Below are 14,123 nucleotides of genomic sequence, written 5' to 3'. Positions count from 1 at the left end.
TATTGAAGACAGAGAGAACAATATTGAATATTGAAGACAGAGTTTCACTGTGAAGCTGTGGTTGAATTGGCAGCAATGTATAAAAACATACAGCCAAACATTAGCTAAATGGAGACAGAGAGGTGGAGAGCTTGGTTTATATCACCAAATATATGGTATTATGTAATGATGACCAAAAAAATTTTACAACAAAGGAACAAATTTTAAACAGTGACGTTTCATGCTTTGTATATTAAAATAAGCTGTGAACCTAAATAAATGATTTTTAAAAATGAAGAGGAGCTTCTTCCCACACATTTCTAATTGTGTTTCAGTTCAGTGGGATCTATGGATGGCCAGGAAATAAAGAGAGACCCATTACATCCTACTTTTGCAAACATTTACGTACAGTCAAGCTCAATGGGTAAAATCACGGATTTGCTAACTCCAGTGAGAACATTGTATTGACTCAGTAAAGGCAGGATTTAATCCTGTTAAAGACCACTACTCTAAGTGCGATCAGTCATATGCACCCAGTGGCAAAAAGCATTTGCAGCATGTTAGATATCAGGTGAGGAATGTAGCTTTAGAAATGTAGAATAAATCCACAAATCATTGCTTCCAAGAAAGTACACAGTAAAACACAATAAATCAGGCTCATATCATATTTGTATTTTATTATAATGAAAAACAACAAACCTATTAAACAATTAACCTATTAAAAATGTTAATAAAAACAAATCCAACTAACACACAATATAGATATTTTTCCAACTGTATAGATGAACACAAAGCCATTCCAGCAGATTCTGTTCCAACACCTTTAACAATAAAAGTATCAATAACAAACAAATCAGCAAGTCAGTCAAGACAGTGAAGCTCTAAGCTAATTTCCAAGCCATTAAACTTGCCCACCCAATCCCACTTGTGATTTTGGCACTTCTGCTCTATACTGGACCACCTGAGGAAATTTCCAGATGTCCCCATTCAGGGTGAGCTAGTGTACAATTTTAAGTGATTAGTAAACATTGTGGTTGCTAACACAGTGTCTGGGAGTAACAGAAAGACTCAGAATGATTAAATTAAAATAATACACTCTGGAAACAAATTCTAAACATAGCAGTCAAAGAAAATGGATGGCAGGCTAATTAGAAGCTCAACTACAACACTAATTTCAGGACATCTCTCACTAAAATACTTTTCTATTTTGAGATACTTTATAGAATTTCTCTATTATTAGTAAAAGCTTGAGAACATGTGCCAGTGCATTTGGAAATAAAACTGGCTTCTCAAGTCAAAGTGCAAAGGTCGCAAAAAATATTAATTGCTTCCTTGAATACCTTGCCTTTGAATTACAAGTTTTCCGTAATTTGTTCTACTTTTTGTTCCGAAAGAGACATAACCATTTCAAAACAAAGGAACATCATGATAAAATGCAGGTTTTATAAAATTCAGTCAAAACCACTATCTGTATAAAACTTGAAGAGAGCTCAGCAAAAAGACTGGAGTTCACTAGGTTTTACTGGATTTACTAGCAAAAAAAAAGAAAAATGGTTTCAAAACAGTCATTCAGTGAAATTAAAAATTCACTGTTCATGAAAGATGCCTCAACAGGCAATTTCAGACAAGGCAGACCCTTGCATTCCTCCACAGATGAAGTACAGCCCAGACCACAATAATGCTTGCTCCACAACAATTTCCAGCAAATAACCTTTACAAACTTGAGCTGCACCCTACTTTGTATGATATTTAGCCCCTATGCCAACAGTTATTGCCATACAGGTGTGATTATTTTCAGTGATGCAGATTTCATTTTATGGGAGCAAACCAAAAATTGATAGACCAAAAATATTCTACTGCCAAGTCACACAGCAGGTGGACTTAACCTAATAACGAAGAAGCCAAGAGCTTATCATATTCCTGCCTGGGACCTTCCATCTATAGAAAAAGAAAGAAAACAAAAAAGGAACCACCTGAAGTAACATTACAGTGTATTCAATGGCAACTCTTAAGGTGGTGATCAAAAGAACATATATTTTTAGGTCACCGAATTCGTTGTGCTGCAGATAATGGCCAATGATGTTCATTCTTCTGCACACCTGGAACTGCGCCTTCTAAGTCTCTTCTCTCAAACTGACAAATTAAGACAATTCCTATCTGAAATACCCTGCTAATTCACAAGCACAAAGCCCACAGGAACAGAATCAGGTGCAGTTTTCTTTACATGCACACCTGCCCTAGTCACACAATAAACTCAGGCCGTGCATTCTGCCAGTTAAGTATAGGAGTTAGAACTTAAGCAGAAATCAAAAATAAAACCAAAATAAGCAAATGTTTGTCCCCCAAACTGATACATCTTGTTAAAATGAGCTGCAAACCAAGTAATTATTTTAGTGTATAAAAAGTATTTTATCACAGGATTATTCTGATGAAGTAAGTATGTCTCACCATAGGCTATGGATTGGTGACCAATAAAGTAAATGCCAACATTATATATGCATGTTCATATTTACAGGATTGGGGCTTTATTATTAATCATATCATTCTATGTTGTTCTCCTGCTGCACTTCTAAATGTTTCTGAGCTATATGGCTTTCCTACACTCATTTCAAAATACATTATTTAATGATGCACTTATAACCTCTTAGCCTTTGAGAAATGCCACGAAAAAACAGTTTAAAATTGGTAGTGTAAGCAAAACTCCTTCACCCATGTCTTTGGAAACATGACTTTTTCTCTACTTTCAGAAGGGCAACTGCTAACTCCACTCATACACCACATTGTTGTTCTTTTCCTTAAAATAAATGAAAAGATAGAAGACCTAACAGATTAAAGAAACTCCTTCCAATACATTTATTAGTACCAATTCTCTACTGAAAGAACAGCTGTGTGGCAAACTTGCCAATTTTTGACCCAGCCTCACTACCTGTGTACCCTTGTATGCCGACAGAAAAGCAAGACAGTTCAGGCCAACCCAGAGTTAAAGGCGGAACAATCTCTCACCTTCAAAAAGGCTTTGGAGACACACTCAAAAAGATTCAAAGTTCAATTCAACTCTACTTCCTAGAAAAAAAGCCATTTTTTCCATGAAGGAAAAAAGCGTTAAACAGCCTACCATCAAATGCCAAGAATTAATGCATTTATATTGCAGCTTTCCATGCAAGCATCTCACTCCTCAACTTCTCCTTTATTCCAACAGAGAGCTGAGTCTATGGAGGAGATGGGACAAGATGTACAAGGTCTTTATTAAATCCTGCTGACCTAGACTAAGATTCCCTCTGGGGCTGCTAGAAGTAGGGGAGTAGAGGAAAGAGATGGCAAGTGTCAGTGTCCAAAATGTGATAATTAACCTTATAACTTTTTCTGTTTTAAATCTAGAAGAAATCTGCTCATTGTCTGAGCAGAAGCTTATGGATAGTTCTACTGCACAATATTTGGACTAACAAATAGTACCCTCAGTTATGCAGAGCAGGAAAGAGCTCATTTTTCAATGCTAATATATAACCACACGCAAGCACACCCCACTAAATTAGTAACAAATGCTCTTACTGATTTTGGCTGAGATAGGTCTTCTGATAAGAAAAGATTTTCCTTTAAAAAAAACCCTCAATTTAAACACTTGTCTTGTTCCCCTGATGTAATACAGCTGAAGTTCATGCCCTGGTTCAGTCAAATCTAATAGTTTTAACTTAGTATCAACCATTACTGGTCAAAACAAGATGTATTCAAAATGGTATTTATGTTTGCTTTATTCTATTGCATCAAAGTTAGGAAAACACATCTGGGTAGCGTACATTTTAGCCACACTGCAGACCAAAAATCCAGATAAACGTTTTGTCTAGAGGGATGACTAAATAAGTTGGCCAAATATCAGAACAAATTCACTTTGATGTTTCAAGTTGGTGGAGCTCAGAAACATGACGTAAATTATACAGTTACATCCTCTGAAAGAGTAGCAAACATCTCTTCCTTTAGCATCTGCTGGGAAAAAAAAAAAAAAGCAGCATTCATTATGAATGATGGCAGAATTTAACGTGAATAAAATTGTAGGAACCTAAGGAAAAACGTTTGTCTACTTTCACTCATATTCATACCTTTTTCTGGACCATCTCCAGTGCTTGCCTCCACAAAAATGCCTTGGAGTCTGCTTAGGAGCCCACAGAGAAGGATGACATTTGAGATTCCCACTGCAGGTGCACATGGCTGAACTCAGACTGAATCGACAGGTTCCATGTCAGCAATTCCCTCAGGCAGATGCTGAGCCACTTTTCAAAAAGTAACGATGAAAATATATAAAAATAGATAAAACCTCATATCAGGTGTAGAACTAACTTACTGAGCTCCATCGATCATGTAAGAAAGCAGACAGCTGGCATGTTGTTAAATGATAGGACTGGAGAGAATTACTGAGCACCATTCCTGTGGGAAGAAGTACTAAAGAAAACCTGCTGTGCAATGAGAATATGAACCAAACATTATGTTCTCTTCTAAATGGAAAATTCCTAGGGGAAAATATAAAAGAAAAATAATTTCCCAAAGGAAATAACTCCATCGCAAAGCTTACCGTTAAAGGAACTGGAGGAAGAAATGTCTGCTACCCTCACGGAGCAAAGAAACTATGAAGAACCTCGCTTTCTTTTTGAGCAAATACATGAGCGTAGCTGTTTAAAACAGAGTGAGATCCACAAGGACAAATTCTAAGATGAGGTGGATAGTTTCCCTTAATTTCCTCTATAAACTCTAGAAGGACCACTGCTTTTGTTTTTTTTACAATAGAAGGTATCTTAAGTTTCAGTGCCTTTGACTCCAGAAGACCCTTCTTTCTCTCCACTGAGTTCTCCAATGAATTCTAACTTCTTTAGATGAAAACTGCTTTTGTGAATCTCACCCATAGCATAGCAAAGCAAACCCCACCTATTCAAGAGATACGCATAGATGATCTTTAGCAGTAAATACTGTAATAAAACATATAAGAAACAGTATCAAAGGACAACTTCATCTCATTAGAGTCAATCTTCATTATCAATAAATGCCTTTCCCTTAACTTTACTGAAATAAGCAACTGAATAACAGATGTTAAGCAACACGTTGCTATACACTTAAGTACTCCAGTACAGATGTGCCTCACCATCAGGACCCTCTTACAATTTCTCCCTCCTCTATATAGTTTATCTTTCTTCTTCCTTAAAAACAGCTATAAAAGTTGGAGCACACAAAAAATTTTATTTCTTACAATATCAGCTATCCTTAATACAGCATTTGCAGGCATGAGTTAGTGATCATCCCTTAAGCACTAATGAGACAGGCCAACAGTATAATTTTTGCAACACAAATGCTTATTAATGGCATTTTTTCCCAGTGTCCACAATACTTCAAGACAAAAGCAAAACATAGAGAATTCCATGTTACCAGAATGATTTTTCAGACTTCCATTAAAACTGAAGTACTGAATTCAAGAGAAAATTTTGAAAAATAGTAACTTAACGCTGCACTAAGCATTGAAGGATCTTGTTTGAATTTTTTATATTTACAAATTAACAAAGCCTAGTAACCAATTTCGTAATTTATATATTGGTAATTTCCTACTCAGACACACTGCATTAATTTTACATGAGGGGCATTTCCAGCCTTTCACTACCACTTGAAGCTATTTGCATTACTTCCTACAGGGGAGTCTTTCAGTTAAAGGCACAGGTTCTTTCTCGCTTCACAGACAAGGATAACGATACACACACTGATGTTTCCTCCACTAGCAGTTGGACTCCCTCTGTACATACTCAGTTGACAAAGCTTTAACTACCACTTTACACCAACTGTACCTTACAGTCAGCACATCACTTGCTTGATTAGCATGCCTCATCTCAGAAGAATGACTGAACTGCCAACATAAAGAGCCATGGTAGGTGAAGTTGTTTCAAGAATACATTAATAACCTGCATCCCGAAGTTATGAGTTTCTGAAAATCTCACTCTTCTTCAAAAACATGCATCCAGAAAGCAGTTATCATTGCTTTATTCTGTAGTAAAAATTAAATCTATCCCCAAGACTGTCACTTGGCACTACTCTAACCCTGTAACAGCCACTTAAGGCAAGAGAATAGAGCAATAACTACATCACAGCACTTAACAGCCCTCCTGTTCTGGACATCAGAGACACACCTCAAATAATTCCTTAGGATCAAATACAAAGCTATCCATGATACAGTTACATTCCATTTTCCACAAGTCCTGTTTGACTCGGACAATGTGTCTCCTGTAAATGACTACAGAAGTCTAGCCTTCTTCCCTTTACCCACTTCTCTTCAATATACCCTTGAAGGACAATAGGTATCTGAGGTGTGTACACACCAAAGAATGAATTCTCAGAGTTAGGTTTTCACCGACAACAAAAGCATAACATCCAGAGTAAACTGAAAGGAGAATAGGAGTAAGTGAACAGTTCAAGGCATGTTACATACTGGTATTCACCCCTTTTTCTTCTGCATAGTAGCACAATATTAAAGACACAAAATTCCCAACGCTCTCCTTTACTGTGAATAGTAACATACGTCAAATCTGCAATAGCAGCCAAGAAAGTGGTCCACAGACAAATTAACCACAGAGATTTTAGCTCCCTTAAGAACAAAATTTTAGCACATTTGGTTTTGGCTTCGTGATCTATGCAGCTCAATTCAAAAGTTAAATTATTCTGGCTATATGTAAACTAATGTTTTACCTAGAAACTGTTAAGAATATTTCTTTTCCCATTGAAACAAGCCATTCCAACCTAAGTCTATATACAACATACTTCTGTTTAAAATGTAAAATACAGTTTAAAAACAATCAACGTAAAACCAAAGCAAAAAAGCATCCTTTATTTGGGGCTCAGGTGCTTAAAGCATCATGTTTAAGAAAAGATCAATGTGAGAGTTGTTTGGACCATTGGGGGCCCATCCACAGAAAACAAAATTCCACTGCTTCAACTGACATATGAATAAGGATAGCATGTAAACACCATACCATATTAAAGTTATTTTAAGTTGTTTTCCATTTTCTGCGCCACAGAGAAGACATATTCCTAGTATTAAAAAAGCTACAGGTAAGCAGTATTGTGTGATGGAGGCAAGCGATTTTAGCATACTGTAAAAATGGTTATTCTTGGTTTGAACCTGAAGTTTCATCACAGGCAACAATACATTGAATTCACATAGCAAGCATTGAACATAGCAAGTTTTGAAACAGAATACTGTACATTGTAGACTCAACCACAATATGCGTCTATACTATAACAAAAGTATTAACAAGTAAGACTTAAAAACTACAGTTTAGAATATACTTCACATGCCTCTGGTAACTGAGAGTCACAGTGCTTACATCCTAAGTTATACACAAAAAGGCTTATATGTTCATTAGAAAGTTACTGCTTCAGAAAGTCTCACTGATGTGGTTAACATTAGGACAAAATGAACCACAAGTTAGGAAAAAAAATCGTTGTATTTTGCAGTCATCTTTTCTAATATGTCCTGAGCACTATAAAATTAATTAATTTTAAGTAAATGTCTTAAATACAGTATATAAAGGTCAAGCTTCATAGTCTCATTTTTTTGCATAGATCTAAAACCATGGATTTTTGCTGCACAGTTATTCTATAGTAAATCTGTAAAAAATTATAAAAAATAAAATTGACTCTACATTGATAAAGCCAGAAATTTTCCTTAAGTCAAAGAAAGCTTTGTCACTGACTTCAGCATAACTGAGATTTTACATGAGGAAAAACCAAATGCAAAATGTAAACAAGCTAATAAAACACATTTCCTCTAATATATAATCCTAATTCTTAATATATAATTATATATAGTAATATATAAATTACTAAATATATGTAATTTTTAATATATAATTCTATTCTTAAATAGAAGCTTTCTCTGTGTGGATGAAACATACTCAGGTGCTATCACTCATAACAATATTCACAGAAACAGAAAAACAAACTGTCCTGAACTTGAGCAAAGAGTTACCCCGATGTAATAATTCACTTGATAAAAAGGAGCTCCATATTAAATGAAAAAATTCTTTCCCCAAAGTTAATGTTTAGCATTTTCAACATTGGAAGATCACTACCATTATCATGAGTTATTATCAGAGTACTGATGGACAAAATCCCTTTCAAAATGGCAAGGGGGTACTTCTGTCAGTAATTATCCCTACTAATTGGAAACTGCCCTCTTTCATTTAGTCTTTTCTACTGAGTGCTCCCCTTATCTGTTTTTCTCCATGTGATATCAGCCAGTGCCTCTCTTAGTTCACCTGCTGCTTCATTTAACAGTCTTACCTCTCCATAATCACTTGTTTTCTTTTCAAATATCTTCCAATTTTCAACATGTTTCAACTGGGTATTGCTCAATTTATTTCTTTTTTACAAATCTATGAAAATATTGCAAAGATTTTTTTTTTTTGCTCACTTGATATAACTCCTAATGGTAGATGAGTTAGGAGCATACCTTATAAATGACAGGTCATCAAGATACTCTTTTTCAGCTTTGATGACGACGTTTCACAGATGACACATGAACAGATTTTACAAAAAGGTATTACTTGAATCTCTAATCCAGCTACAGCTCTTTGAAAAGCAGTGTAGTTTTAGCCCCTCTTCTTTATCTTCAGGTATCCCCAATCCTTCCTAACCTTCTGTGGTGATTTTACAAAATAATATCCATAACTAACAGAAGAAATGGGAGGCAAACTGTGCAGAATTAACAAAAATGGTAGTTACAAAACAGAATCCTGAACATATAGCTCTTTCCTTAACCACTGCCTAATAAAATCCAATAGCATATAATCAATAAGGAGTTTTGTGGAAACTACCCATAAATTATTTTTGAATAATTTAAACTAAACATATCATTAAAGGAATATAAATAAAAATCTCATATCTTTCCATAAATCTGTATCAACTATTATTGATTATATTATACTCCTACATAATTTTCTAACACAATTCCATTTCAGCCATTCCATGATTTTACCCAAGATTAATGTCAGGCCAACATCCTTACACTTACCTCCGTCTTCCTTTAATTCATTTGAACATCAGCTTTATCCAGTTCTCTGGAACTGCCCTCCTTTATCAGTTCTTATTAACCTTACTTGTACAGGGAATTGTTTGTCCAAACCTTTACAATTCTTAAATATGAGCTAAACTGAGGGTTTTAAAAGGTTTATAGTAATGTTTAATATTCTCCTTAGTGACTACTAGAAACTATTACATCATTTGATCTGAACACAACTTTTCTCTTTAGATCAATGAAGAATATACATTCAACATTTCTGCTTCTTGAAGTTACTATATCACATCACAACTGGAAAAAAAGTCAATAAAGCAACACTTCTAGTGGAAAAAAGCATCTAATATGAATGCACCAGTCTCAGGCAATCGGAACTTTTCAGATTCTGGAAGATTTAAATGAAAAAATAAATTCTAACATACTTGTTTGTGGAACAGCCCTCTCATAGTGCCTCTTACACATTTCAGAAGAAAGCTGGAGGAAAAATATGCTAACTAATTAAATTAAATAAGCAGGAGATCAAGCCAGTTTCTTCTCTATTGTGCTGTGGTCTTTTATCCCTATCTTCTGTTCTCCATCTGATTGATACTGCTTCAAGACACATAAATACCTCTGCAGGAAAGAAAACCCACACCTGTGCTAAACTTATTCTTAGAGCTTTTCCTTTTATCTGTGTCACAAATATAATTATGACAACTGAAATAGCTGTTAATCTTATAATTCCTATTTCTTTCCATTCTTCTCTGCTTCAAGAACATCTGATGCTGCAAGATCAATAAGAAAAATAACAGCCCATTTGCCTTAAGTTAACCCGATAAAGTAATCGACAAGTCATTTTTTAAAGAGTTCTCTTTACATACACAGAAAACGTAGATTTTATTAGCAGTGTGTTCTTAGATTTCATATGAGGAGAAAACTATCTCAGTACGTATACAGATATTTTAGTATGTAAACACATTGTGAAACGTGTTTTAAAGCAGCAGTGGCATTTCTGACTATAACGCTGATGTGCTTGTCAATTTGCTACAAGATGATTATACTATCAAATAAGGTCTTGGGCAGCTGTAATTAAATTTTCCGCTACATTTTACATTATTCAAACTTCCAATTATATTACAAAAGCTTCATGTAAACTAGAAGCACGCATGCAGTTCAATAGGTGCCTGCGTCTCAATACAGGTCAGATTTTGCTTATAATCTATGGCCCTCTAAATTGGCTGGGACACTAAGTTTACTCAGGATTTGTCATGGGAGTTAAGATTTGCAGGATTCAACCACTAAGGATTCCTGAGTTCTATTCTCCACAGCTAGGCAGAAGACTGGATAGGATATTTATAGAATAGGATATTTTGAGAAAGAGAATTTGTATATTCTCTCTATATATGGAGAATATGTATACTCTATATATAATAAGAAAAGGATATTTTTAGGGACACAGCAGTTTTCACTGCTGAAAACTATTATCTCAAGAAAGCAATTGGTATTTCATTTGAGTAATTGTCAGGCAAAACACGAGACTTCTCTGTCTGGTCCTATTTCTAGCCATTTTTAGGAGTCGGACATGTAAAGAGCTTTTCCCTACATCCCATTACAACTACTTTTATTGATGTTCAAGTAATTGGTGATGTGACAATAGGCACCACTATACCTGTCAAAACAAATACATTCCGCATATTACCTGAATAAAATCCCTAGAATTGAAAGGCTAATACATGGTGCCATGTACTATGTGGGTAGCAAGAAAAGCATGTTTTCATAACGTCTTCACCACTTTCCTTCCACCCTTATTCTGACTGCTTGACAGCCCATGAAATTATTTTCATGTTGAAATGCTCAATTTTAAAAATAAATTGGGGTCTTTAATATTTTTCCATAATACATTGTTTTAGTTAAAGAACTAATAGAAAAATCAAGATCAGTAACCCCCCCACCACTTTTTTCATATCACTGCTAGAACACTGTAGCCTGAACTTCTTCTCACTCTAACACAATTTGTAATTGCCTTAGAATGCTGAATGGCCTTTAATTTGAATCATTAATCTGGCTAATTTTTAGTCTGGTTTGTTATATTTTGTAAGCCTTAGATAAGGGTCTTCTCTTAATAAAAGGTATACTTTGATTTTGCTTACGCTCACTTAATTATCATATACTATAGCGCCAAGACTTAAGGGCAGGTCTATGACTTCATTTCCGTAAGTGGTGTCAGCTCCTTATCAAAAATTTTACATACAAGCTTAATTAAAACAAGATGGAAAAAAATCATGCACTGATTTAAACTGCAAATATAAAACATATCCAAAGTATAAAGCACAAAATGTACATCACTACAGGCTATATACCAAAGCACAACTCTTCACCAGATCATTTAAGTTTGCAGCAAAGAATTTTTTTGTGAATAGGTCAGAATCTACACAACTCCTTAGAAAAAGTTGTGATTATAAAGGATAAGTTTTACAAGCAACGGTCCTCCAGGCCCATGAGGTTAATGTGAATGGCAAATACATTCCTAACAGCGTAAGATGACCTTTATTGTTTCTAATTGGGTTTCTATGTCTTCTTCAAGCCAGTGAAAATTCTGTCTCATTAAACTGACAAACTTTTTACAGCCACCTGGTTCTGATGAACAGGAATACATGCACGTGAGAAATGTCAGTGAACTTCAAATAGTACATTGTGCACTTTGACCTCTGAAGTCAAATGTACATGCAAATAAAGCCTTGAAATGGTTCAAGAAAGCAATTTCTACTGGTGCATATTAAAATGCAAATTGCAGGAGATTAGTCTAATAACTCACAACTGGTGACCTTAAAATAATTTGCTTCTAATCCCCACTTAATTTAAAACCAAATATTTTATTAAATAAACTCTTTATCAACCGTTTTCCCCATCAACACTTTTTCCCCTTAACTTCTATAGTATTTTTCTAGTGTTGATTTGATGATAACTTCCCTTCAATGGAAATTAAGCAAGGGTTGCCCCTGTACTACCAAAGAAACAGAATACTTTCTGACTGAATTCTTTTCTCTAGGCATTTAGCTGCCTTCACGCCTTCAGAACAAGCTTTTCTACCTTCTTTTTAATCTTTATCTTAGCTAAAGAATTTGATTTAGTAGAAATGTTACAAGCTCTTTGCATCTTAGGTGGAGAAAAACATAATGTCACTGGGCAGATTTTCCTCTTTGTCCTAGTTAGTACTATTAAGACCTTTTTAATGAGTATTTTAACAAGTATATTCTTGATTCCACACCTTTATCTTAACTTGTCAACAAGCTCTGCTCCCCATAGAAACAAACAATAAAAGACTAATTTGACATCTTTAACAAAGGCTCTGTCCTTCAAAGACACTGGGGTGGAGGAGCAATTTAATTAAGATAGGAAAAGAAGCTGCCAATCAAATTTTAAAACACCATTCATTAGATGAGTTAATAGATAAAAAGAGTGCCACAATTTTTGGAATCCGATCTCTTTCACTGCTGCAAGCAATACCTCACTGAACATGAATTGCTAAAAGGATTGACATAATATATTTTGGGGGGAGGGAAGCGTTAGAAATGTTCACATATTCCAGTGAATCTCTCTGCCATAATGCTGCAAAGTAACACTGGTTCGCCCTTGGGCAAACACCTGTTTACGAATTGGGACATATCATTAAAAGTGACTTCACCTTCTTTTATGCTCCATGCAAAATTCAGTGCAACTCATTTGGGTTATACCAGACCAGCATTCCATTCCCATGTTCTGGACAATTAATTGCAACCTTTAGCTTGACTACTTATCTAAGGTGATTAAAACAGTGCCTGAAAACAGAGAAAGAAACAGAAACAGATTTTCCACCTAAAGAAATGGTGCCACTACCTTAGTTAACACGAACACACCCTCAAAACCTACAACTGAATGAGGCAAATTATTAACTCAAAGGGTACAGCACTTTTCATTTAATCATTGATGATATCACACAAATTATAGAGGAATCTTTCTTAAATACCAAAAGGTAAACAAACATGTCAGCACACAGTGGAGAAAACATTCTACTCTGAAAATTACTCAAAAGACTTAAGCCTTTTGATATGAACAGCATTTTTGCCAAATTCAGGTATGAAAACTTTTTGCAGAGATTCGTATTTTGTAGGTTTTGCTGAAAATTAACCAACTCTAAAATAATAAAAAAGTAAAAAGACAATGTATCTATTCCTTTGAACAACATCATTGTGACACGTCACGTGCAAAATCAGAAACACAAATCAGTAATACGTAGGCTACCTAAGTACCATAGATTGATGTTCAAATACACCAAATCTCTTCCAATAATTTCAGAGGATACTCTAAACAGCTGAAAGTTCATTGTTATTTTAGGTACCCAAATAAGGTGGAGGAACCTACAGTAGATTATGTAAATTTGAAAGTGTAAAGACTGGTATTTTTAATATAAAAATTATATTCACCCATCTGGCATTTATTGTCATACATTCTCATTTTTATTACTGCCATCAAGCCATCTCTTCTTCTGATTGTGCTGTATAACTAGATAGCAGTGGTTAGAAGTAACAGTATAAAAATTGATAGAACATTATAAATACACACTGTTTTAGTTGTAGTGGACCACATCCCAGTTGCTTTCTGCTAGCACACAGTAAATGCATACCATCTAAGCCAACGTGGGGTTAACTTCCTACATCACTTGGTCCTGTATCAGAGACTCCAAAGCACTGAAGCCAGCTCTGTGCCTGTAAGCTTCCCTACCAGCCTGCCTGACCTGTCTCTACCACCCCAGTGAGCACAGCATGCTCTGCCTTGTACTGCTGAACACGCAAAGCCTTGCACTGCCTCACACTGCATCTTTTAAGCTTGACACAGATGTCTACCACTACCCTTGTTTAAAATTGAGTACTATAGCAAGGATGTAGACTCTTCATTGTAAGACCTGTTTAACAGTTGAAATCCATGAATTTAAATCCACCACTGGGTATCTGAACAATATCTTGCAGGTCTGACCTGAATATTAGGGAAAACATTTCACCTTGTTTTCTGGTAGCTACTTAATAATATTAAAATAAGGGAGAAATTGCTTGCTCTTAATTTGGTTTGGTAGCTCTAATCAATA

The 14,123-nt window shown here is 35.2% G+C and overlaps 1 protein-coding gene across 8 annotated transcripts in view; it reads right to left on the bottom strand.

Moving 5' to 3' along the window:
- The window catches only part of BBS9 (Bardet-Biedl syndrome 9), a 323,390-nt gene that overhangs the window by 186,381 nt on the left and 122,886 nt on the right, over positions 1–14,123 (bottom strand). Inside the window, exons 20-21 of one of the 8 annotated variants that reach the window (XR_012625295.1) lie at positions 4,074–4,244; positions 3,674–3,960 (exon numbers count right to left, since the gene is read on the bottom strand). The exons of 6 other annotated variants lie outside the window; for them this stretch is intronic. The gene's annotated coding sequence lies outside the window, so the exon portion shown is untranslated. Of the gene's footprint in view, positions 1–3,673; positions 3,961–4,073; positions 4,245–14,123 lie in introns of those variants that run through there. One more of the 8 variants, XR_012625297.1, reaches the window with a different exon arrangement.

The sequence above is a fragment of the Strix aluco genome, chromosome 1, assembly GCF_031877795.1.
Source record: "Strix aluco isolate bStrAlu1 chromosome 1, bStrAlu1.hap1, whole genome shotgun sequence".
In the NCBI taxonomy this organism is placed as follows: domain Eukaryota; kingdom Metazoa; phylum Chordata; class Aves; order Strigiformes; family Strigidae; genus Strix; species Strix aluco.
This window is presented reverse-complemented; position numbering and strand designations above follow the sequence as displayed.